Source organism: Hippoglossus stenolepis, chromosome 24 (genome assembly GCF_022539355.2).
Source record: "Hippoglossus stenolepis isolate QCI-W04-F060 chromosome 24, HSTE1.2, whole genome shotgun sequence".
Classification (NCBI taxonomy): domain Eukaryota; kingdom Metazoa; phylum Chordata; class Actinopteri; order Pleuronectiformes; family Pleuronectidae; genus Hippoglossus; species Hippoglossus stenolepis.
Genome location: NC_061506.1, coordinates 10,042,041 through 10,066,534, shown reverse-complemented (window position 1 = coordinate 10,066,534; position 24,494 = coordinate 10,042,041). Strand labels below are relative to the sequence as shown.

Here is a 24,494-nt window from a genome sequence, read left to right as displayed (position 1 = left end):
GATCAACTCCACTGCTTATGAGATTTGCCATTCACAAAAAACATAATCTGCTTTCGCAGCAGCAGCAGCGGATAGCGCACGATGACAGATTAACCCTCGACCTCGCGGAGTCGGCGAGAACAAGTCGTCTTTTCAGGGTCGCGCTTTCCGTGCCGAGGCCGCCGCACATTTCCCCTGTAAATTGATTTTTACAGAAAGAATATGTTCACCCTGCTGCACAGTATGTGAAGATGCAGCCATGCTTAAGGAGTGCTGACATTTCCCCTCGGCAAAATATTATACGACAGCATTACAGCACTTCCAGGCAAAATATTTGTCTTGGCCACTGCTTGCAGGAAGCACATGATAAATCTTGCAGTGCTTGTGCTGGAGGACATTCATCTCATATAGTCCACAATATGCTGGAGTGCAGGTGCAGGAGCTGTGCGTCCAATTAGGACAGAAAACAATTCTTGGGTGGAGATGCTGATGCCCAAACCTAGAGCTGAGTGATAAAACAGCTGAGAGCTTTAGATGTCAAATTCAAAGGAGAATTAGGTTTCCAAATCTCTCTCATCTTTTCACATCCCTCCCTCATCCTCCTCCTCCTCTTCTTCCTCTTCTTCTTCTTGTTTCCTCTCCCCTACCAACTCCCCATCTTCCTCCTCCTCACCCTGTCCAGTGTGAAGCTGCACTCTCTGGGTCGTTAATAAGTTAACAACACTAACTGTTGACACACACACACCCACACACACACACACACACACACATACTGCCTTTGTCTGATTCCAGACACCCTGCCATGTTGATCCCTAATCCGCTTCCTACCACACTGGCCGTGACCAATCACAGCCTTTCATGTTCAGAAAGCGGTCAGTCACACCTAACAGGATTGGCTGGTTGTAGTCCGGGATGCCGAGGCTATTAGTGATAATGATAAAGGGTGACATTTGCGATTGCGGGTAGTCGTCCGCGTGTGTGTGTGTGTGTGTGTGGCTGTGTGTCGTGTGTGTGTGTGTGTGTGTGTGTGTGTGTGTGTGTGTGTGTGGGGGCTCTGTCTGGGATCTTGCTTGTGTGACCCAGATCAGGCACATTGCCGCATTTGAATTAGATGTGATGTTTAGGGGCTGGAGTTTATAGGGCATAAAAACAACAAGTCCGGTGTCGTCAAGGACATATTGCGACGGGGTGAATGCTCTTCACACCACCACACACACACACTGACACACAGAGCAACACACTCAACACACAGTGACGTCAAGGTCAAGTGAAGAAAAAAAACGGAAATTATCGAGCTGGTTAGCTGTGCAGGAGCAAAACAAGGGGGAAAACCCTCCTTAGGGTTATTAACATTTCATTTTCCACTCTTCAGTTAGAAAACAAATACAGTGTGGAACTCAAGTTAAGGTTCAATATATAAGTAGAAATATACACTTAGATATATACTTTTATATATATATATATGTACATTTAATGAATCAAAGGCCAACTTTAAGTTATTCTTTGATGTATTAAACATATTGCCAAGGAAAGCTTACAGTAAAATATAAAGTAAGGATGTGGAAGGAAAGAAACTCAAAACCAAAAGTTAGACTACCCTACCTTTCCTGAAAAAATATCCTCCCCCTTTTCCAAACTTCTGTTTCTCCCTTTTAATTAGTATCCTGTCCCTTAATGCTTGCTGTAGATTGATTAACTCACCGCACTGATTGAATTCACTGTCCTGCAACAGATACTCAAAGTAACATGATGCACTTCACTTTTCTGGCTTTTCTTCACAGTGAAATCCCACTTGTGGTCCATCACTCACCAGAATGTCTCCAGTTAATCTCAGTCGGTAGCATCACATCGGCGGTGGACAATGACTGTGGACTATAGTGGCATCCGATCTTGATGGTGGATCATGATCGTGCTGGCTGCTGACCATATACTATGATTGCAGCAGGACTGCTTGATATATAGTATTTCTCCTCAGATACTCCATCAATTCATTGACCTTCAGTTATGCTTCAAAATGTTTACCCTTATCAATGCTCCTAAAACCTTTATCTTGATGATGTTCTCCTTTACACTTGACATCCATTGCACTTCTGTCCGTCCTGGGAGAGGGATCCCTCACATGTGGCTCTCTCTGAGGTTTCTACCTTCTTTTTACCCTGTTAAAAGGGTTTTTTAGTAGTTTTTCCTTACTCTTGTTGAGGGTTAAGGGCAGAGGATGTCACACCCTGTTAAAGCCCTATGAGACAAATTGTGATTTGTGAATATGGACTATACAAATACAATTTGGTTGATTGATTGATCATTAGGATGATGGAGCATTCATGTGGAGCTCTATTCACTTTCAACGCCCCACAAATTTAGATAACGCCACCTTGCATCATCAGCGATTCCAAATCGCATTAATGTTTCCTGCAAATTATGAGCTTCGCGATCAAAGTGTGGTTTTCCTCCAAAGTGCTTGACTATCATCGCATCTATGATTTGATGTTTTCAACTTGCAAGTGGCCTCAGAGAGCTGGTGGAGCGGAGGTGTGTGAAGTTATGCGACTGCACCCTGTCGAGAAACCTGTTTCTACTTCTTTTACTATGTGACCACAGTTTAACCCGAACATGCCTGATATGACCCCACTACCCGACATCACAGAGGATATTGTATGTCATAATGCGTAACACATGGACAGCATGGGAATGTGTTTACACTTCCACGGGATCTCGCACATTCTGAGTAGGGACGGTGACATTACAGGGCAAAGTGAGGCCTCACGTGATCTGTGTTTACACGAGAGGGGAGGGTATGGAACCTACTGCTGAACTTTCGAGAGACTCCAGAATGAAGTGACCCGACTTTACATCCGTCGGCCTGCAGCAGATTAACAAAAAGCCCTGGATGCATATCGAATGACCGCGGCATTTCTTCAGACTAACAATCTGAGACAGGAAAGTAACTCAGACTAAGCAGTGGCTGACACCTGCGAGGGCAGCACTCTCAAAGAACCGCTGCGACTGTAATAGGTGATATTTTATCAAGCTTTCAAAGGGAGGGAGCTTTAGCTTTGTGACTTTTATTGATGGTTTTATTCGCACGTCCCTGCAGAGCAAAATGTGATTTCAGCAAGTGGTCAGTGAGAAAGTCCCAGTGCATGAAATATGACGCACAAAGCAAACTCTTTACCGTCGCTCTTTTGCATTCAAATGAAACATTTGGAAACTTCTGCTGCAAATTGTGCAAGAAGTCAGTGTTATATTTATAGCTCAAATGTAAAAACTCTTGGGTAATACCTCACTCAAGATTTTGTAAAGTAATCTCGACGCTTCTGACAACTTTAAAAGAAAAAGGGAAAAGTTTGAGGAACCACTTATCCTCTCAACAGGCCTGCACAGGCTGCCAAGTCTCGCTGAGCCCACTGTGCTCATTGTCACAATTTCTGAAGTTCCCATGGCAACATCACACTCTCATCTTCTTCGCTTGGTGATTAAAGAATGCACTGGGCTGAATAAAATGAACTGAAGTGGAGTGGAAATAAGGGGTGTACGTAACTGAAAAGGAAAAGAAAAATCTGGTCCGTCCTTTTGGAGGATGTTTAGACAGCAATTAGTAGTTTGCCCCCGAAGCCTCTGAAGTGGGCGGATGCTGACGCTTTGAAGATCAAATTAACCAATTAGAGAGAGATAAGAGCCTCATGTGTTATACCTCCCCATTCTGTGCTATCAGCAACAGGCTGCAAAGTTTTCCTGAAATCATCCCCTTGTGATTAAAAGCATCAGCACTCACACTGCTCTGATTCTTTATAAAATCAAGAGAGCACCTTTTTTTTTTAACCTCCTACTGCCAAGATTGCACAAACTGACAGGAAAGGAAAAAAGACAATGCTGCCTTCACAACATTTGTCTGCAAGGTTCCCACAGTCGATCTTCAGGTTAGAGGGGGGGTGGGGACATGCTTTTCTCAAGCTCAAGGCCCTGACAAGCGTGTGTGTGGGGGGGGGACAGGAAACAAGACGGCGACAATACTATTGTTGCTATATCGGTCGACACCGTGACAACCGATCAGACAAAGCCTTTTTGTACTTCCTCGTCTGCACATGTCAAAACAAATGCGGGATAAAGCAAACTGCAAGTGTACAACTGAGCAAAAAGATGAATAAATATAGATGCATTTTGAGGAGTAAAATCTAAAGAATACTTCTATTAAATTCAAAGTTACACACTCATTCATTAAACTCACACTGTAATGTGCAGTTACAGTGACCTCCCTCCCTCCACTTCCCCATTGTTTCGTAGATCAAACGCTGAACCTGGGTTTCCTTCATCCCTGTGACCCAGAGCAGGTGAGAGGGATCAGCAGTGTAGCGCTGAGCCTGTGGCAGCCAGCTGTCACACACACACACACACACACATACACACACGCCTCAGCACACACGCCTCAGCACACTTGCACACGCATGCAACGAGGCGTCCTGGACGTGCCCGGCACACAGGAGATGCTGTGAAATTTGATTTACCCTCTGACCTCCGGAAGGCTTTTAAAACCAGACACTGACAAAAGATGTAGGGGTTGCATTGGATGTGTAACTATTACAAACAGAAAATGTTGTAAAAAAGTGGCATGTGGCAAAATGTGTCCCCCCCCCCTAGCTGTTTAACTAAGGCTGTCAAACGTCCTTCCTCCTAAGTGCAAAAAAGACCAAACATCCGAGACCTTTAAAACCACTCACGCTCGCTCCTAGCACTCAACTGCACATTCACACGCACACACATACGTGCGCGCACACACACACACAGACACACACGCACGCACGCACGCACGCACACACACACACACACACACACACACACACACACACATTTTAAGCATCCCTCAAGGCACCGTCTCCTGTCTTTATGTGTCTTGGGCTTCAAGCAACCACAAAAACGCACAAACACACACACACACACAGTGGCTTTTGGAAATTGGGTCACACAAAACAGACTTTCACACGCAGCACAGTCATAGCCACCCACTAACACATAAACACACACACACACACACAATTCCATGTGCTTTTTTTAGGTAAATCATGTCATAATAAACACTGAATCCATCTCTCCTTTAAATTCTGCTTCAGTCAAAGTCAACCACACGTTTTTAGGAGACCAAAGCAAAAAAGAACAAAGTTTCTGTTGATCAAAAGTTGCTCAGAGCTCAAATAATGACATATTTAAACCAGCCAGAATTAGACAACTCATTCATCATCATATAGAGCAAATGGTAAAAGCTGAAAAACCCTGTTCTAAATGTGAATTCAGCAACTGCTCCTGCAGAAGTTCCCCCTCAACCATCATACACATGGCTCCACAACACTTATTGGCTGAGTCCCGAAAGCCACTGCTCTATCATTATCATTCCTGTAATGCTGGCACTCAACTCTAACGCTCCTCGTTTCCCCACTGTGAATAATTTCTGAGTTGAGATGGAGGGTGGAGGCAGACGGGAATCCCCCAGAGAGACGCTCGCAGACTTTAGGTAAACTGCAAAGAAAGAGGAAGAGAAAAAAACACATCCCCTCCTCATCCTCCCCTCTTACCTTCCACATGATTAAAATCCCATCATCCACAAACAAAGTGAAAAAGAGAGGAAGAGTGAGAGAGAGGTGGGGGGACGGACGGAGGCTATCTTTGGCTCCCTCTCTCCTCTGTGGGACGCAGCAGCGGCGGCGGTGAGCAGCGAAGTTGGGAGTCAGCGAGGATGTGGATACACGTCTCTATGGCTGTGTCATCACCTCATGACATGTTTCCTCCCCTGCCTGTGTAAGCCTTTCCACCCTGACCCGGCAGAGAGAGAGAGAGAGAGAGGGGACGAACTAGTGCACCGCCCCCCTCTCTCTCTCTCTCTTTCTCTCTTCTCTCTCTCTCTCTCTCTCTCTCTCTCTCCATCTCCCCGCCTCTCCTCCCCCTCCTCTCTGTCCATCCCTCCCCTTCTGTTTCCCTGTATTCAAATCTGCCAGTGGCCTGCCCTGCCTCTAAGTAGGCCAATCACTGAACCAGTGCGGGTGGAGTCTGGGCCGCCTGTGTGCAAGTGTGAGCTGGCAGTCACATTGTGTAAGTGTGTGTGTGTGTGTGTGTGTGTACTTGTCCTTGCTTGCATGCATGTGTACTGGGTGCATGAACACAATCTGCCAGCCGGAAGCCAACTTACTGTACGCGTGAAACGACCTCACTGTGATCTTCGCCCCTTTTAACTTTTTTATTATTCCCCAACGTCCGGGCTAATAACGTCCGATGTCTCTCGTGCCTATTCACACCGTCTCCTATTCACTTCAACTGAAGCTTGCACCAAGCATGCATCGCTTCTTTCCGTGTAGCTTGCTAAACTTTGCCCGGGCAAAATGTGCACAATCGACTGATAGAAATACTGATATCTGGAGATGGAAAAGGCAAAGTTCACGTGCGATATGTGCAAAAATCTTGCTTTCACACACTGCAAATCTGAACAAAACCCAGAGGGGTTCTGACAAAAAATACAAGATGCAAATCTTGTAAGACGGCTTTGGAATGCACATTTCTAATGACCGGGAGTCACATTTCTGTACTTTTTATTCAAGCATCAAGGACACTCCTCTGACCGAGACCTTGTATCAGTCTTCCCTCAAACTCCTGGTCTGGCAACAAATAAGCCTGCAATCATTTTGCCGAAGTGGCACACTATTATTGGGAATGGCAGAGTTTCGGCATCACTGCACATTGTTTACAGTTTGTGATCTCTTTGCCCGCTGTTTATTCACCATCATTTCACAACTGTGACTTCACAGCCTTGTTTGCGGGGGCTGAATGTTAGAGGCACAACACAAATGAGTAACATCCACTGATGCGAGTGTACACGCCGTAATATCTCACATGGATTGTTCATTACAAGGCACAGTTCTACATCACTTATTTTATCAAGGCTACAGCAACGTCATGTAGTGCTCACCACTCTCAGGTTCTCTTTTGAAAGCCTTTGCTGGAAGGATTCTAATTTGAAACATCTGTTCAGATCATTGACAGAAGCTTGTTCTGTGTTCACATCATATCATCGTTATTGTCATAATACGTTTGCGATAACTTCTAAGTCATAATTATAATAAATAGTTAAAGGTTCAGTGTGTAAGATTCAGGTGAAAGGGATCTAATGGAATGGAATTGAATATAAAATAATCTTAGTGATGTTTTCACCAGTGTGTGATCACCAAAACTGTATGAATTGTTGTTTTCTCTCCCCTAGAATGGCTCCTTTATATTTAAATACTTTATATTTACATTAGGAGTGGGTCCTCTCTACGGAAGCCGCCATGTTTTTTACAGTAGCCCAGACTGGACAAACGAAAGACCTTTTGACTTTTTATGACAACTGAAGGCTGCCACAGGTTCTCTTTCATGTTTGGAAGGGAAGGATATTCGGCTGCAACATGCAACTTCACCACTAGATGTCACTTAATCCTACACACTGAACCTTTAACTCAAAAGTGACACTCAATAGTTTGAAAACGAAAACCAAACAAACATGATGTATATGATGTTACACTGCCAATACGCATTAGTGTACTTCAGTATCATATAACACGAAACCTGCCATTAAAGATACAGAAGGGAACATTCCCGAAAACATTTTTTTTGTCATATTTGTTAAAAACTGTCACTACAGTCAAAATAAATAATTATGTGACTGCTATCATGTTTGGGATAGCATAAAAGGGCTCTGTATGCAATTAACTCATGAAAGATAAGAGACACAATCCATCTATTTCCACTTTGGCACCCGTGATACATCGTCAGTGGCCGCCAACCGCCTGCTGTCTCCCCCCCTCTCCCTCCACCTTAAAACTTCCATTTGTTTTGGCCACTACCCATAAAAACAACCCCCCTTTTTTTTAACTGCAGCCCACAAGCAAAGCAGCTTAAATTAATCTCCAAGATGCAAGTCAGTCATTTACCCTCCCACTGGAGACACGCCGCTCTGCAGACAGACAATCTTTGATCAACATGCCTAAATTCATCAGCCGATGTCTCGTTGGGAAACAACACCTTCCTGTCATGTCTGATACGCTGTCCACGCTGCTCTAGAGCCACAAATGGGAAACTTATTGTCCCAAACCTTGAGTTAAATCTTAACAGTCCATGTGATGAGGAAGCTTTGAAAGCCAGCTGCTATTGGTAGCTTGATTCCAAATAATCCCTAACATTTGCCCTAGGGGAGTGAGTCATGCAGTGTCGAAAAGGATTCTTACTCTGCAAAGAATTGTTGGTTCAATTCCATCCTCCGCCCTGGCTGTGCAGTCAGGACTTTTTATTTTTATTTATCTGCTTTATGCATCGATTGACAGTGTTGATATATTCCAGAAAGCTTGAAATGCCAAGAACTGACAGATTTATATTAAAGTGATTGTTAACTCCCATACGGTCACTTAATATGAGCTTTTACAGTCGGGGGCCCAAAGATCTTTCAGAGTATTCAGTGAAAAGTTTCAACACAAGTTTCAGCTTATGAGAAACATGCTACTTGTTTATTAGCACAGATGTAACAGCGATGGCATTTTTCATGAAACAGCTTGTGCCTTCAATATGTTTGTGTATAATATTTAGACATTTGTGTATTTGTGTAGGGGTGTGTGTGTGGACGCTGGTGGGATTCTGGCCGTGTGTTTCTAGGAACTGGAGTGGGATCATTTGAGGTGAAGTGGCTGCTAAAGAATGTTTTTCTGGAAAAGGACGAGGGAAGAGTTTCCACCTTGGGTCAGTTCTCAGCAACGAGCGAGACAGCTAACGTTTTAAATCCTCTCTACCGGTCAGTCAGAATGTTAAATATTATAAAGGCACACACACAGTTTGTAGTAAAACAGAGACTAGAGGTCAAAGGTCGGTCACTTTCTTTCAAAGTGATCCTTTCAGAATCAGCCAGACTATTTTCAAACATTGCTTGTGATTGCTAAAAGGATGGTTTTAGTAGGTTATGGTGCTATATGTTGTGTAATGGTGGCTTTTTCAATTTTAGTCTCAGTTATTAGACTTTCATTAGATTTTGAGCATATATATTAATATATGCTCAACTTGTTAGCCTGTGGTTATGACTCCTGATTCCTGTTTTTGTTGGAGAGACTTGCTGCTGCTGCTGTTTGGTTCATTTACATACCTTCTCATGCCTGTCAGTGTTCAGAATTGTTTTGCATTCTTATCTCAATTGTTAATCTAATACTGTCATGTAGCTCCTGCCAAGAGTAGGTTAAGTCTTGTGCAGCACCAACATACTTAAACAGTAAGTTCAGTTAAACTCTTATTGATTTTTCATAAGCTTCCAGCGTTTTGCAGCCTGCTACTTAACATTTCGGGAGGATATTTAAGCAAAGAGTTAGTAGTGTCATCTCCACTTGAAACAGTATAACACAAGACGTCCAGATCCTATATGTTCTCTGGCACAATAACTTTTTGTACCTCCAGGAACTAGACATGGGTGCAGACTTAATATAATAATAACACTTAATCCATCCTAATCCTTATTGCTCGACTCTTAACATATCGTCACGTACATAAATAGCTGCTCTATTGTTACTGCCTTACTACTTTGTAATGTTATCCCATTATCCTATTATCCTTTTGAGCTGTCTGTGTCTACTTCTGTCTCACTCTTGTCTGTCATATATTTTAACCAGTGCAAAAGAATTGGAAGGAAAAATATGTAAATCATTTTTATCTTTTAAAATGTGGGCAAGTATATAGTAAGACACGTGCTGCAGATTCAGGAAACATAACACAATGAATAAACATGCAACAAGAACAGACAGCACAACAAAATGAAAAAATGCTGTGAACAATGTTTTAGTCGATCCCAGTCTGACTGCAGCTTTTTCCAGGCGTCCTCTGCCACCATGCCGCAAAGTCGTGTGGCTGTTTTTCACCTTGAACTATATGTTCCCATCTTGCCCTGGGTGATATTCCAATGAGCTAATGACATTGTGCAAATACAGACAGAGGGTATTGAGTTCAGAATGATAATGACTTAATTTCCCAGGCACAATGGACACATTGGATGTGTGAGGAGACGATGACTCGCATTCAGCACAAGTTACTACTAAAATAAAAGAAACAGCAAATTTATCGAATGTGCAAAGTGTAGGGAATCTTGAAACTTCTTAATAATGCTCAGTAAAGTCAAAATATATCTCAATTCCAGGGCAGATGAAAAAGGAAAAGCTTAATTTCCCTTTGTGCTGATGTTACATAAAAAAAACATTTTTGAGCAGTTTTGTTCTAATCTTCATGGCTTTGGTTTTGTGCTTTTCAAGAAACTCCCATTTGAATTATGCAATTCATCCAGCTTTCGTGATTTTGCCAAAGCTTTACTGAGAAATCAAGCACGGAGGAAATGACGATTAAAGCTTTGCTATTAAAAGACAAAATTGCCGTTTGAACCTTTTTTTCTGCTGCTGCATTTTCTGTCGAATAAAGAAGGCAAGAAGCAAACTTTTGACTCCACTTCCAACTCTCCCATGACCGCTCTGTAAATTTAGGAAAGCTGGCCTCTACTTTTCACTTTAGAGAGGTCTTATTTTTAACAACCAAGAATGAGCGGAATGCGCTGAAGTCTGCCTCTACTCTCATGGTGAGACCATTACGGGGATAAAGCACGACAGGGTTATGACCGAGACCTTTCGCAGAGGGCACAGACGCCGTGGGTAGCCTGGGGTTTTTTGTGGGATTCATACCACACATGTGCACTTAAGACACGTGACCGCCAACACTTTGATATCTTGAACGGCTCTCAGTCAACCTCCCAGGTGAAATAAACCCAAAAGTACATGCCCTGTAGCCTGTCCAACAATGCAAAGTCAGCATTCTCCCACACACACATTAAGATATACACACATGAGCTTCATCAGCATATTATCTCCCAGAGGCATCTTTATGACTGAGATATATAATACCTTAAACCCCCCCCGGTCACTGATCACTGTCTTGGACAGTACATTAGATATGCATTCATATTGCATGACTCATGGGACGCTGGGAGATATCCTGCAGAGCCGTCCGTACATTTACTAAGTGCGATCAAGCCTCGCTGCCCCGGAAAAATTGTGTGTGTGACCTTTTTTAAAGCACCTTCATGGCCAGAGCGAAGAGTTCTTTTTCCTTTCTTTTTGGGAAATGTCAAACACATTTCCCCTCACGCTGACCTCTGGCCTTCAAAAGCGACTTCACATGCGGGCTTTAAAGGTCTGCTTCCAATTAGCGCCGAGGAGATGTACAGCCGGTACCGGCCAAGCGGAGACACGTCAGCTGCTTTGAAGCGCAGTTTGTCGGGATTAGGTGTCGGTATCTCAGAGCGTGTTGTGCGAGTGTATTCCGCCGTAGTGTCTGTGAGTTATCCGTCTCCGTCAGGTGACCCCGGTGAATGAGCTGATCTAATCAGGGAGAAACGAATACCCAGAGATGGCCTGAAAACAGATTTTTTTTTTTTAAGAGAGGACGAGAGGGAGGAAGACAGACGGACAGATTAAGAGATTTGGAGCAGGGAGGAGTCGGGAGCGGAGGAGATAAAGAAGTCTAAGTGATGAGCGTTAAAATGTGGCTGGACTCTTTCTGGTATCCAGAGTCGTCGTAAATCGAGAGAGAGAGAGAGAGAGAGAGAGAGAGAGAGAGAGAGAGAGAGAGAGAGAGAGAGAGAGAGAGAAAGTGAAGTAATCTGAATAGCTATAGATGCAACAGGGGTAACTTTTTTCTTGTACTGCTTCAAGAGCGCGGTCTTTCATATCGAGAGCATTTTAAATTAATAACATGTTTCGATTTGGTAATGCTTTCCCTAAAATCCTTGCTCTCCCGTACAAAACTGTTGCCACACAAGCGTCCATGTGCTTTATTTTGACTCCTTCTCTCAGATTTCTGCTATTGCTCATGGATTTTCCTGAAATCACCCTGTCATATTGACGGCCTTTACTGTTGGCACGTTCACTTTACCTCTTGCAGCGGTCGTGGGTTAAGTTCCTGCACCGTCCTTCATTGCTAAGCTTCCCCCTTTTCCCCTCCCCATTTCACACTTGAACCGTCCATGTCACGAAAGGTGAAATAGGAAAAAAAAGGATTGTGTTTAATTCTAGCAGTGTTATTACTTTCTTCAGATTTAATTGGTATATTCGTATTTGCTGCCCGGGAGTACATCCATGATAATGTGCCTGGTGTTACTTAAGCTTAGTTATGTGAACACCGTTGCCAGGCAACAAATAACACAATGGATGTTGACGTGCTTCTATCATGTCTGAGTTTTCAATGGGAAAAGCACCAACAGACAAAGAAACTAGGCTTCTCAAGAAGCAAATGTAGAGAACACAGAATGTATATAAACGAAAACATGTCCCCACTTCCTCCCATTGTTCAAAAATGAAGCCATCTTGTGCTTTTAAAGTAACATGGAGCCACAGACTGTTCAGTGGTGATTGTGGTGGTGAGGCGTATAGGACGTTTGGGCAGCGACCGTATATCTGAGTGTCAACACAAAGTTTTGAGCAGGAACAGAGTGGATTTGTGGTTTACCAGGGGCTATTTGAGAGCCAGGGCAAAGGTCGCGATGGACAGCGTTTGTAAAAATCTATGCGTAGAGAAGAAGTTATGCTCTCATACATTGTCACTACATGAATCAGCAAAGCTAAAAAACGTGTGTGTGTCCATGCGATCGTGTCTGTCCGTATGCGAACTGACAAACATTCCCTCAAGTGCCAGCCGTGAGCCTCTCTGAACGAACAGGACAGAAAACATGGCTCCCAGTCACCGTGAGTCAGGGAATCAAACAGAGGTCGGCGGATCAGCTGAAATATTTTCTAATGACTGCTGTTTGCGAATATCTGCCACGAAGCACGAGGCAGCCGAGGTCACAGCGAGTTATAATAAACTCCAAATATCTGCAGTCGTGAGCATCTTCACCCTGTCGCCTCCTTTCAAGCGTGGCATCAAAGTGGATGTGATAGAAACATCATCATCCAGAACAATGACTGTGCTCTTGTTTGTCAGATTCCAGGGTTTGCATGAAGATAAGTGCATCCAGTAGTGCATTAGTAAATTATGCATGCACACCACACAAACACACACACACACACACACACGCATCTAGATCCATTGCCTGAATCTGACACATTCACCAGCAGCAACAGCTCAAGGTCATCCTCTGTCGCGCTGAAGAAATCCTCTGCAACATTATCCAGGCTAATGCAAATATGCCCGTGCACAGAAAAGCGTGCACACTCACAAAATCCTCCAGGACCTACACACACACACACACGCACACATATACTCGCATGCACAAATAATCGCACGCGTACAGTATATATGGGTGTCAGTCGGCATCATCATTTGCTGTCACCAGGCCCAATGTGTCCCCAAACTGTCACAAAGGGAGTCACGTCCCAGCTTCTACGCCTCGACCCAAACCATCAGCAGCTGTCACAGCATGACCACAACACAATCTCACTGTAATCACACTCACAATCGCACAATCAATCACAAACGGCATTAAAGTAAAAGTCAAATCAAGTACAATTATCAAGAGAGAGCTTTACTGAAATGAATGTGTTAATACAGCTTCAAGTGAATGGAAGTGGACATTCTTCATTCAAAAGTCTGAAAAGGAGAAGAGCCATATTTTATTGACTTGTGTACTTACATTATTCCAACAATGTTCAAACCAGGAGAAATAAAACGTTTTTTTCAAGAGAGCAGGACGTTTTGTTTTGGTCGGCATTTAAATGCGTCACTTCAGCTTTACCGGCAAAAGACACATGAGGAAGGAAAAACACAGTCAGTTAACCAGTCCGCTGAATTATCCTTCCATTGTTTGTACTGGCCATTCGTCTTTGGACATGATTTGCACCTGAGTTGCCTCAGGTACATTTCTATCTATGCAATGGGGGGTGAAGACAACAACATGATCCCACACTGTTTCATGACAGCATTAACATAGGTCTTTAGTGTGTTTGCTTTGAGACACATATGCTGTTCATAAATTTACATTCTTCAAAATAAGGTATTATAAATATCACTCGGGGGGGGGGAAGATGCCTTTTTCCTCGCCAGTGTCAAATATCATTATGAAGACCAACATTGGTTGTATTTACTATAACATACTACAGTATAATAGGTCATAGAATGTCATGCACCACTTGGTAATTATCCCCTCACTCTCTGGAGATTACTGTCACACAGTTGTTCTTTAAGCAAATATGCTACTTCAGGCGTCACTGCATTATCTATTAAAATTCCCCCACAGAGAAGGAGCCGAGTGTATCTGCAGTATTTCTGGCGTTGAGTGGAATAAGGGTTTGATGAGGCATGAAGAATTCTCTTCACTCCTCTTCCTTTGAGCCCAGGGTGCGAGCGAATCCAATTTAAAATATATTCAGAGCTCGTGGCGAGAGGGGGGGGATCATTACGTTGTCCTCATGTGAAGTGCGGACATGAGAAATCAAAATGAGATCCTTAATTATGTCCAATGTATAACCCTGCAGTTAGTGCATCCACATACAGCACCTCCCGCCTCATTGTTTGCTGGTGGAGGTCTGCTACTAAAGCTAAAATGACGGAGAAGCAAACATCAGCCTCACAGTTCTAATATGTCAAATCTGAATAGATACGATGGAGAGAATAAAATCTGATCATGTGCACAAGAAATAAGACTGAGAGTGACATCATGTTGCATTCCCTTGTGACCTTTTCAGGATGGATGTCTCCAACCCAGCACCAGTGATTCAATCAGCCGAAACCTGACGCTGCTCCGGCAGGGACAGCGGTGCCTGCTGTGGGCCGGAGTGCGCTGCCGGTGCCCGAGCTGCAGTTTGGGTAAGTGCAACTCTGTCATTCGCAGCCCCCGAAGGAGGTAATAGGACATCGCATGTGAGGATGTTGGAGGAGCAAGTTGTTATTTTAAAGTCGTACGCCGCTGCTTGAGATGAGCCGTCCCACTGTGAAAAAAAATTGACTTTTTCCCAGGTGTGCTGAATGACGGTGTGAAGCATGAATAAGTTATAAGTGAAAGTCAGGCTCTCCGACCTCCCCTGCTCTCGTCCCCGCGGTGTAGCGCACCTCGGCGTGTGCATGCATGTGTGTGTGAGTGGTGGGTAATGTAATGCAATGCTTTATGGACTATAGTGCACCTGGCAGTGAGAAAATATTCTGATTTATGGTCCTGCCATCAGCTGTGACAGCGAGTGCACACGCGCAATACACACACACACACACACACACATAAAGCAGAAAGTGGGAGCATCTCACTTAGTTCAGAGTGAATATAAAAGTTTATGTATCTTCTATGGCCACAGAGAGAATGAGGGATGCAGATAACGATGGAGTGCAGGTACAAAGTCAGTGGAAGCCGGGACATTAATCAAAGGTGATGCATTTTGAATGAAGGTGAGGTGGGGGCTTGGTACACTGCGGTGGCAGTGGGACGACACTATAAGACAGCGATGAATTATGAATGGAATAAATGATGGTCTCAGGTGGATCATTAGCGGTTTGAATTATTTACAAATTCTATTGGGCTCAGGTTTGATTTTAATAATCGTAAATCTGCAGGTTAAGTTTGTGTACGGCTTTTTCAAGGTGCAAACCGTGATTCAAACTGTAAACAACAGGATTTGACTCACCTTTAAAAGTCTGGAAGAAACTTATCCGTAACTTTTACTCTTCAAGTTGTGTATGTTTGTGAATCTATTGGCCCACAAGGAGTAAATATCATAAGCAGACACTTTTAATAATGGTTTCATCTGAGCTTCTGAATGACGGAAGTAGGACATATAGCAGTTGTTACATCACAAATAAACATATTAATAACCATGTCTAAACGCTGCTAATTCGCTGTTGCCATTTATATTTTGAGGTGAAACTTAAATGCAGCTGGGATAATGTCCCTTTGCAAATTTGTTTGACGTGTTACATTAATTTATCATGCAAAGTGTAAAGCTTGGATGCACAACCCATGTCCCGCAGGTGGTTAAGTACTTTGTAAGGTAGGGGGAATGTCATGTTCCAATATCAAACCAACTGCTGAGGAGTCGCTCAACATTTTGCTGATGCTCACATGGAAATATTAATAAAGTTGTTTTATCTTAATAGAAAATAGTATTATTTGGATTTGCAAGTTGGTCCAGGAGGTTGAGCGGGTGGTCCACTAACCAGAAGTTCAGCAGTTTGATCTCTGTCTCCAAATTTTAAAACTCCTGCCCGCTAGCATGTGTTTGTAAATGAACATAAGATGTCATCCATCCATTGTCTAGTCCCGCTCATCCTGTGCTGGGTCATTGGAGGCCGGGGTTTATCCTGCTCAGACTGGATTTGAGGCATTATGCACCCAGAACAGGTCGCCATGACTGCCTATGTGCAAATTTAAGGACAGTGGGATGGAACCATAGACTGTGGATGGAACCAGAGCTCTGAAAAGAGATGATGCAGATCCAAGTAGAATATGAAGTGGTACTCTGGAGCTCTTTTGCTTCAAAGCAACAGCACTAACCGCTGATCCACACTGGATTCTTAACAGTTCAAAAATTCGTCGGAAAAACACCTCGACCCATCTTCACAGGCCGTGGCAAATCCGGCTTCTTGAGAGAATCAGTTGCTTGCAAATGGAATAAAAAGATGGAGGAGGTTCAAGAGGCAGAACAAATATCTAAGTCACTTCCAATGCAGTATTTAGACAGACAGATAAGAAGGCAGGCAGACAGACAGGCAGCTTTGCTGGCACACAGAGGTGCGTCCCAGGGGACGGAGCTTCTTAACGCCAATGACATTTGCTTCCAACATGGTTACTTTCCCCCTCTACGTGTCTTCTTTCTCTATCGAGCTCGAGCTGTCCCCTCAGGCCGAGCCAACACCTCGTCTCTCGTCTTCTAACATCAGCACGGATAAATACTGCCAGCCGCTGACACACAGGGCCACACACACACACACACACAAACACACACACACACACACACAGTGACCTCAGAGGTTTAATCAATAAACCACCCACAGCACTTTTCCAAAGTGTGGAGACATTGACTGTTTCTCTCCCCCTGACTCTCTATGTGCTTGCGTGTGTGTCTTTGTGTGTTGTGCTACTGCTCTGAAAAACAAACAAAACAATCCATAAGAACCATTAGGGTTATTGGAATGTACAGCTTTGTACGTCTCAGTACGCATTATCTGTTTGAGACAATTTTCAGAGAAGAGTCGAGTATTGTCTTCTTCCTTGGAAAGTGCGTCACCTCTTGTCTAAAACAAATCAGTCACATTTTCTTTGCCATTAACATTTTTTAATATAACTAGAGACCATTATGTGATGGGATCACACCAGTTACGTTTCCCAGCAACACATTGACATTGTTGATGGGGGTCGGACCACACCCATCTTTGAACTGGTGAACTGTCATGTCTGTTTCTTGCATGGTTGATGGTTGGCGGCGGCCCATGAGGTAGAGAGGGTCGTCCATTAACCAGACGGTCGCTGGTTCGATATCAGGATCTTGTAGTTTGGCTGTGCTGCCAGTGTGTGAATGGTATGTGATAGTAAAAGTATGGAAGCACCGTATGCCTGTGTTCGTAAAGGTGTCTTATACTGTTTTGAGTGGAGGATTTAAAAACAGTACATTTACTCTTTGTGACGCTGTAGGAGTGACAAAATCTGCTCACAGACATAGTAACACCTGGAAAAGTACTCGATACGGCCTCTGTGGTAATCCCTGCCACAGTAGATGAGTCCAGGACTGCATTTTGCATCGATGACGCACACACAAAGACTCTCAAGGCGAAAAAACAAATTTCCTGGTTTGGCCGAGTCAGCGTGATAAGAGAAGTCTTGACGGTGCAGCTTGGTGTCTAAATCATCCTTTCAGATATCGAAATGAACTTTCCCTCTTTCCCCTGCATAGCTTTCTACGATCTGAATGAGTTTGCCAGACACATTCCTGCTGTGGTTTCTCTCTCAAGACTAACGTGAACCAAACGTTTGAGTAAACGTCCAACAGACAGTTCTGCTTTGTTCAGGCGACATGCAAATCCAGTTGTTTGAAGCAAATCATCAGTGCTGACTTTTTTTAGTCACTTAAAAGCCTCCACACAGGACGAATGTCATCACCTTCATATTGGTTGTTGTAGTAACAGGATTATATAGGATTATGTTTTCTGACTATAAAAGGCAAGGTGCACCACACTGTTTGGACTTTTGGGGATTTATCTGTGAGCATTAAACAGTTGCGGGCACTTCGTCAGATCAGCCTTTTTTTTTTTTCTCTCTTTTTGAACCCAACATGTTGGAGCAAAGCTTGGATCTTTGTTCTTATCCCCGCAAAATACAGTTTCAATGGTGCAATGCTTTGAGGTTCTGCCTACTAATCACAACACAGCACCTGGAAAAACCTGCTCCCCATAATTAGAAAGCATCGTTTCCTGGAAGGCTGATGTCAAAATCAGGATACAGTGATAAAATTACACACTCACAGCCACCTTTGTCGAACTAGACTTCTCTCTCTGCTTTCCCACTTTATGAATTCTCCACAAGGACACAATGATTCGATCCACTTGTGCTCACAGGCCAGACATCGACTCCCAGCTTCAGTCAATCAAAGAGCTAATTAATGCAGGCAGCAGTGTGCAGTGTTCATCAATGTCATACAAAGCTGCTCAAAGACTTTGCGCCGTGTCAACTATTGGCTTGTTGAGAATGATCTCGCTTCTGTTCGGGTTTAGTTTTCTGTTAATATTCACAGATCAGGGTCCAGTGATTCTAACTGTGAAAAAGACCAGAATGTCAGATCAGTGGCAGTTTTCCAGACTCCACCGACTGCAAGGGCAGCGGGAGTTGCGTGGCCAAGAAATTAGCATTTGCAAATGAGGAGAGTTTTTCCAACTGAAATGTACAAGAGCCACATTTGCACACATCTCATGCACTCCATTCTTGAACTATAATAAGTTTCACTCTCTTGTTTCCAGTATGGGCATAAAGAACTGATTATTCAAATAAGTGCTTTTGAGCAGATGAGTCGTAAGTTTACTCAGCGTGAAGGCTTGCTATTAAGATAAGGGATAAAAACTCAGCTTGAGTTCAATTGCTGCCTTAAAAACATGAGTTAACTTCAGTTACTTCAAAAGCCAATTGTTAGGAACGTTTTTAGTTAACATAATAAGAAAATGTGAGTTGAAATTGTGCAGAATTGTATGCTTATTTGACAAGAGAGAGCAAGTCTTATTTTTTTCAAATGAGGGTAGGCCAGCAAAAAAAAAAGCCAATTGACTCCCTTCCGATTACAGTAGGAGTTTGCCTTCCTGTTTTCATGAATGTTCGCTGTCGTACCAGGGTTGCATTTTGTGCAATACAAAGAAAAATCATTAATGCGCATGTTTCCCAAAATGTAAAAAAACAGTATGGACACATGCGCTCATGGCTATTTACAGACTTATGCCTGTAAGTTCAATGCCTGTCGTAATGTCACAAAGGAAAATGTGCTGCATTCGCATCTAGACTGCCAAATTAAAGAAATATACGCGTTCATCCAGTTGCCATGTATAGATATAGCATTGAAGCATCTGATACTCTCAAGGTAGCAGCATCGTGTCCACTGTGAGGCTGCGCATGTGAGCATCAGTCTGAATTAGTTCCTGTGCATCTCCAGTCGAGATAATTATCCCTCTGAGCGAGAGTTCTCACAGAGGTTGCCCCGTCTGAACGAGGTTCCCAGCACATTTAATCACAGCAGGACTCCACCTTTTTATCCTGTAGAGGCTGGCACAAATACACGGTGTATTGAGAAACGTTAGATCGCCAACAGGGTCAAATGGGCAGCTGTGCCAGCGCTGTATGTTCCCGCAGGAGACTGAACAGAAGGGGACACTCGACTATAGTTCACAGTCCACCGCAGCACCAAGTGTCTCTCCGGCTTTGTCATTATGCAGATAAACATTGGAGTGCCATGTTTGGTCACCCGGAGAACAAACCAGCTCATTCACACAGTCAAATATCCCCAGGGTGGATGAAAGGGGGCCATTGCAAATAAAATACCTCCTACCTCCATTTACACCCCACCCTCTTGTGTCCGAACTTACCCGCCGCCTTGTCTTTTCTCTCAATTCAAACTCATTTTCTTTAGCTGGGGTATAAACAAGGAGGTGGCGAGGAGCGAAGCCAGATTTCTGCTGTCGGGAGCTCAGATTTTCAATGCCAAGCTCATGAGTCCTCTGCAGAGAGATGGGATTTTATAGAAAGTGTGTGGGTGTGTATGTTGTGTGTGTGTGTGTGTGTGTGTGTGTGTGTGTGTGGGGGGGGGGTACTTGGCTATGCATGAAAAGGATTGGACACACTGGCAGCCGCTGATGCCAAGGCCTCCAAGCTTGAGATATTGCAAAGAGGGTGTTGAGACTGAAAATGATTTGAGCGTAATGCAGAGACAGCAGTGGAGTGGGATTTTTGAACCACAATGAAGCAATATTACGACACATGAGTTAACAAATGTCCCTTTGCATGATAGAAAGCAAAAGAGGAGTGTTACCTTCAGAAACTTAAATATCTTTTAATTCACTATCTCTCTGTCCTTTGCTTTCTCTGCACGGGGACTACCCAGGTACACAGATGTCCGCCCCGGCGTAGTGTCATGTATTTAAACTCTTCCTCCGCACACCGCTTCACTTCATTTTTAGCTCAGCGCCAGTTACTCCAGGTATGCCGCTGTCACACCCTGACGCATTCACCGACACCTTCCTCTCCACATGTCAGTGCTGATAAGGGAATCGAGTGTGTGGAATTCATAGCGGAGAATGGAGGGACCTGGGATGTTATAAATTGCATGGTCGCAGCAGTAATAGGAACTTAAAGGGTTTCTATCGGGAGTGACTGATGAAACGTTTCATTCGTATTCAAGGAAAAGGTCAATGCACCAATGAGATTCCTAAAAAGCTCATCAACAGACGATAAGCATCATTTAAAGGATCTTGGGCCTTAAGAAAAAAGTTAATAATCCCTTTAAAAAGTTAGTGTTGCTGTTGTTGTTGGAAAAACTCCTTAAACTTGGAGTATTCTTTTAAAACATTCTCCCATTTTCAGCTCAAAAGTCATTTCAGATTTGGACGAATTTAAACTGAGTTTACGAGTTCAGGGAGAACTCTTTAGTTGTTGTTTCATTTATCTTTGCACTTGTAAGCTGTGGAGTCATTGACATGTTTCCCACTGCATCAGCAGCTAAATGCTTTTAACATCATTATTCAATGTTTACAGCTGTGCTTGTTTGTATTGTGGCGTTTAAGGAACCAAACACTTTGCAGAGAGCATCATTACTCGGCCAATGAGTCTACGGTGACATATGAAGCAGCCAATCACAAATATCCCCACCTAAAGATGAGAGGAGGTAAACACGTGTTCAGCGTAGATGTCCATGTTCGGCATTCAGCTTAGCAAAGTTGTGTATAATTGATAACTTGGTATATACACAAGTTGTATTATTCATCGGTTATGTCAGTACGGATTCTCTTCAGACATATTGCGTTGCAGTGGAGCATGGGAGGATGTTTAATGCTGGAACCTCACAGAATTCCATTTGACATTTGAAGTACTCATCATGTGAAGTTGAGCTGATATATTTTATGTGCATATTGGCCATATTTGCATGCATTAAAACCAAAGGTGTAATGGAGTCTTTGGTCTGGAGGCACAAATTAAAGTATACCAAAAATCATCATTGTAGAAACATACCCCGAAGTTGTTGCTTTTTTATAGAATTTAATAAAAATGCTGCATCAGCAGGATGTTGACAGCGAATAGAAGAAGCTAGCAGACGCATTTGGTTTGTATCTAAAGTGGCAAAATTATGTTTTTTCCAGCGATAAGACTTAAATTTAAGTGTATGTACATGTTTTGACTGAAACAGGAGATAAATCCTGATAATACAAATATTCTCTATACAAACCAGGTTTATTATTCCACTGACTATCACAAGATTTAGCTCCATGATATATCAGTTCAAATGTGGAACATTTCCTTCCATAATAATGAAGAAAAGTCCAAATAAGCAATTTGTTCACTGGCTCGTGTGCATATGGAGAACAAAAATAAATCGGATGATATTTTGGTATAAATAAACAAAGGCCTTCCGGGTACTTGCAGCGTACCACTAACAAGCATGCAAAAAAAAAACATATCATAATAATACACTGTTTAAGCTGAGGTATATTTCATACAGGTATAAAATGGTCAAGCACATAGGACTGACAAAGCATCACTTTAATTGGTACAAATATAAAAGCCTTTCCATTTAAAATATTTATACATTTTTACTTAACATTGTGTATAACCACCAATGAGTTATAGTAAGAAGCCACTAAAGTCCCAAACTTAAAGCTTTTTCTGTCTTATCTAAACAACAGTTATGCTTCTTGTGTTTACACATGAAAAATAATACTTCTGTGTTTTACTCCTGCTATTCACTTCATGAATTTAGTGCCCCGAGGATCTTATTGACCTATAATCAAGCATTTGGACTTCAACAAACGCGATCCCCCGCAAATCCAACCTAAAGTCAACAAACAACACATGCAGAAACTCCAGTAGGATACACGTGCATTCAGCTCCCACGCTGGGACCACATGGAGCAATCAAGCCCCCAAAACACCCCCCCACCACAACCGAGCCCAGCCCACTCCACCCCTGCGATGTATGACATCTCATTGTGCATGTGCTGTAAGAAGGAAAAAAAAGCAAAAACCCCACCGGCTCTCAGGGAATGGTCCCAATGAAAGTGAATTAAACAACAAAGGAGGCACTTACATTCAAAGAGCGTCACATGGTCCTCCGACAGGAAAGAAGAGGAGCGTGCAATGATTCCAGCGTGGATAAACAATAGTGAGTAACCTTGAAGAGTAAGAGAGAGAGAGAGAGAGAGTGAGTTAGAGAGATGGAGAAGAAAGGTGAGAGAGTGAGAGAGAGAGAGGACGCAGATTCATGCATCCACACACCCAGCGTACAAGCAAATCAAAACACTTAGGTTATTTTTCGTGCATCTCCTCCTCCTCCCCTCCCCTCCCCTCCTCCACCTCATCCTCCTCCTCCTCCTCCTGTGCAGCCACCCCCCCCCCCACCCACGGTGCCTTCGGGTTTTACTTGTCATGTGTTCAGGCTCAGGCGAGCGTGAAGCGGACTGAGGAAGCCAGCACTCCAAGTGCTTTGTCCAGCGGTTGGGAAACGCATGCTTCCATTACGTGGAACATTGAGCTTCTTGGCCCCTTCTGTGCGTCTGATCCACAGCAGATGGATGAAGAGGCAGAGGACGACATCCAGCACCTTGGCTCATCCATCACACCTTCCTTGGATATCATGCTAATAGTCAAAAAAAAGAAATTCGATTGTATCCAGTGGAAAATGTAGTGTCCAGCTTCCAACTGCATATCTCAGCAGAGTCGGATAATCCCGCAACGTCCTCTGAGTGCAGACACAAACTCACATTACCTCAATTAAATTAAATGGAAAGCTCTTGCTGTGCAGCCATTTGCTGATTACACAAGATACTGTGCCGCATATTTTTTTTTCTAAGTCATACTCCAAGAGCTGATGCAAACTGTTTCAATTTTTAGTAATGTTTTCTTCTCCCAGCTTTGAGTTGCTTTTAACTTTTAGAGGTTGTCACCCCAGGGAACAGAAGCACAGAGCAGCAGATATTTTTACATTCAAGCTCATACTCCACAGTTTAGGTTTGAGCGCTCTGGGCTGAAACTTTTTAAAAGACTAACAGGGTATGTGTTTGATCTGTAAATAGCTGGCATTTAGACTGTATTCTTGTGCTGGAAAGTACAACATTGTTATTTTATGATATTAAATTTGGTCTCGGTGGGAAGGGAAATTCTTGCAATTAGCATGTAGACTTGTGCAACACTGATTGCTTTTCATGAAACTGCTCCTTATGCTCCTGATCTGGTATTTTTTACTTGTTCCAATTTAGGAATGCAGTTTCTAACCACAATTAGTCTTTTCAATTTTTGATGATATGCCACCTGTTTCTTGGGCAGTACATGTAGTGAGCTTTAGTTGGATAAGTGCAAAATGTGACCTGCCGGTGGCTGGATAGATTTCATCCTCTGAGAATCATAAATGTTTGTAGTAATCGTTGAGATATTAAAGTTTTGGAAAACGGTGGTCAACCATCGGACTTACCAACTTTGATATCCATCGCCATGCCTCTAGCATGAGAAACAAAGATGGGAAGATGAGTTCCAATAGAAGATGCTCTGCAGCTCGCTGTGTCTTAATCGAGAGCATTTGGGATTCCTGACTTTGACCCAATCGATGTTGTTACTGGTTTCGGTGTCACGGTGTCTTTGTGGTATTTATCCCAGCTCCTTTCTATAGTCCACAAAGTTTTACCCCAGTAGTGTTGCTTCACAATTGTTGCACACGATGGCACACACCAGTCCAGTCCACCTTAAGATCCTGGGTGGATTTTAAGGTGGTAACAACCATGAGTGAATGTCAAGCCACTGCAAATGTGTTAAATCATGCCTCTAATCAT

The 24,494-nt window shown here is 43.2% G+C and overlaps 1 protein-coding gene across 3 annotated transcripts in view; it reads right to left on the bottom strand.

The window, feature by feature from the left end:
- The window catches only part of LOC118103516 (E3 ubiquitin-protein ligase Midline-1), a 57,214-nt gene extending 34,259 nt beyond the window's left edge, over positions 1-22,955 (bottom strand). For 2 of the 3 annotated variants that reach the window (XM_035150550.2, XM_035150552.2), the window contains exon 1: positions 5,544-5,792. The gene's annotated coding sequence lies outside the window, so the exon portion shown is untranslated. Of the gene's footprint in view, positions 1-5,543; positions 5,793-22,759 lie in introns of those variants that run through there. The other variant, XM_035150551.2, reaches the window with a different exon arrangement.
- Between the last annotated feature and the right edge of the window lie 1,539 nt (positions 22,956-24,494).